This window comes from Otolemur garnettii, unplaced genomic scaffold, assembly GCF_000181295.1.
Source record: "Otolemur garnettii isolate 467f Iridium unplaced genomic scaffold, OtoGar3 scaffold00076, whole genome shotgun sequence".
NCBI classification, from domain to species: domain Eukaryota; kingdom Metazoa; phylum Chordata; class Mammalia; order Primates; family Galagidae; genus Otolemur; species Otolemur garnettii.
The window spans coordinates 500194-502774 of NW_003852471.1; the positions used below are offsets into that span (position 1 = coordinate 500194).

At 30.6% G+C, this 2581-nt stretch overlaps 1 protein-coding gene across 2 annotated transcripts in view; it reads left to right on the forward strand.

Moving 5' to 3' along the window:
• Positions 1 to 581: 581 nt before the first annotated feature.
• Positions 582 to 2581, forward strand: part of MBNL1 (muscleblind like splicing regulator 1) — a 200638-nt gene continuing 198638 nt past the window's right edge. For both annotated transcript variants that reach the window (XM_023515662.1, XM_023515667.1), the window contains exon 1: positions 582 to 668. The gene's annotated coding sequence lies outside the window, so the exon portion shown is untranslated. The remainder of the gene's footprint in view (positions 669 to 2581) is intronic.

A 2581-nucleotide genomic window follows, 5' to 3' on the forward strand; every position in this document is an offset into this window, starting at 1 on the left:
ACAGGCCACTATTCATGAGAAAGGAAGTTTAAGACTTGGTTAAAAAAAAACCACTGCCCAAATTCCAGGAAAATAGTTGTTTGCTGAAGCTTTCTTTTCTTCTTCTTCAACTTTTTACAGGATGCCTGCAGTCACATTAGCATTTAGGTTTAGGTCATACTCCAAAGACTTTAAATTAATTACATTTATGAAAGCAAGTTTATGCTCCATATATTAGCTTGATGGTTTTCTTCTCTTGCAGCAGAATTTTTTTTTTCTTTTTCTTTTTTTTTGTGATTAACATTTAGCCACAAGGGACCCATTTCCTTACGGAAATGAGCACTACTTAAGTATAAGTCTCAATAACTTTTCTAAATTTAGCTTACACATATAAATATGTGTATACTTTAATTAAATATGTATATATAACAGGCACAAAGTATATAGCCTGTTACAGTGATTTCAAGTGTAACGTTTGTGACTAATTCTCCATTCTCTATTGAATTCATAAAGCATCATAAGTCTGTTGTTTCATAACTTCCGCTTTTGGTAGACTAGCCTTTTGCAGAGGGAAATAAAATATACAAGTAGAGACGAGACTGAAGCAGAGAACGGAGCTCTTTGAGGTGCTGGAGGTTTATCTTAGCCAGTGAAGCAGCTTCACAAACATCTATAACTAAGGCATAGAGGTAAGAAGAAAATGTTACTTACTATTGTTCATTTTCTTGTTTGGATTGCCATTTCTACGCAGTTTACGCGACGGCCAGATTACCCAGTAGTTTAGATAAATCTGATGCTTCTCTCAAGCTTTCAATAGTTTAAATGAAAAATGGTGTTAAATTTACAAAGTTTCAACTTCTCATACAACTTTTTAAAAAGGTGAAAATATTTGAAGTTTCAATCAACTTCCCAATTATGTTACCTGTGAAATAAAACATTCTGTTTCTTGTATATGTATGACTTTGTACACCAGTTAGTAGTGAAGGAAGTTATTAATAAACCTGAGAAATTTTCTTCTTTTTCTAGCTTTAGTTTATTTTTCATATGTGTAAATCTAAGTTCTCCTCCTTATCTAATTTTGTTCATTTTGCATATGATTCGTTGAGAGCTTTCCAGAAAAAAAGTTAGATTTATTTCCACCGACACATTAACATGCGACATTTCAGTATTATTTTTCGTGTCATCACATTATCATGGTAGTTAAATTAGAAAAAGTAACTTGTAGTATAGAGACCATGATTTAAAAGTTTAAATAAGTAAATCCAATTTTAAAAATCCGTTGTTTTCTAAACAAGATTAATTGATATTTATAATGTTTAAAAATAGAGTAGGAGCAGAACTAACCCCAAATAAGATTATTTGGACTGATAATTGAGAGTAAAATTAAGCTGAAACTGATCTTATAAGTGCAATTCTAAAATAATCTGGGTCCAATAGAAATTATTTTTCTTATTTATGCCAATCTAGAATAATGCCTACAAATATAATTGTATTTAATACAATCATATTTATAATAATAGCATTTTTTAAATCTTCTTTTTAAAAACTGTCAGTTTCTTTATGTATTGGTAAAAACATAACAGAGTCTGTAATTTAATATAGCTTTTTTAAAATAAAAATACAGTTTGAGTGATCTCCTCTGGATATACATATATATACACACACACACATATATATTTGAATAGTTTACTTCTAATTATTTTTTTGTGACTTAACCATTTTGAGAATGTGACACACATCGCACATTTGCCATGTGAGATTTGATAAAGTAAATACCTCAAGGAATATACCTCTATTTGAATGTTTTCTAAATTAAGTTTGTTTTTAAATTAGACTAATCTTAACAGCTCCAGAAAAGAAAGTCCACATGACCCCATCAATTAATAAATTTAATTTTTTATAAATTTTAGTAGACAGTGGCGTAATACTGGTTCTGTTACACCTGCTACCTACTTGTTTCTTTTAAAACAATTTTCCTGCAATATGTTATAGAAATAGGTGTCGTATTTTGATGAAGGGAGAAGGAAAGTGGATTTAACAGTGTTACGCTATTACAAATTCAGAAAAAGAACTGTTGACTCAAGTTTGATATCCTTAACTGGAACAAAATTTTAAAATTAAGTTGATAGTTGTGAGAAATGAATTAAAATGGCGCATCTTCTTCCTCACCACCACACACCAACTAGACACAACTACTTCCATCAAGACTTGGTCGTGTTTTTCACAGCGATACCACTTTTAATACCATCTTGTCTCTTTTTATTTTCAAGTGATGAAAGCGTTTTTAAATATGACAAATTTTAAGTATGAGCTCCTTTGATATTATGCACTATTAAGTGCTATGGATATGCTATAGATAATGAGGTATTACACTAAAAAATGGATAACAACCCTGAAAAAAACATAGCCTGAGGAAATTACGATCTAGGTTTGTCACCACTGGGAAGCAGAACAGCAGATGAAGTCCAGTACAGAAAATGCTGCCTTGCTGGACAGACAGATAATTGGTTTGGGGGGAAATAATTAAAGTCTGAATGAGCAACCTAGTTTCAGATTATAAAAAAATAAGCTTAGAATTTTTTCCCTTTTAAAATTCTCTATA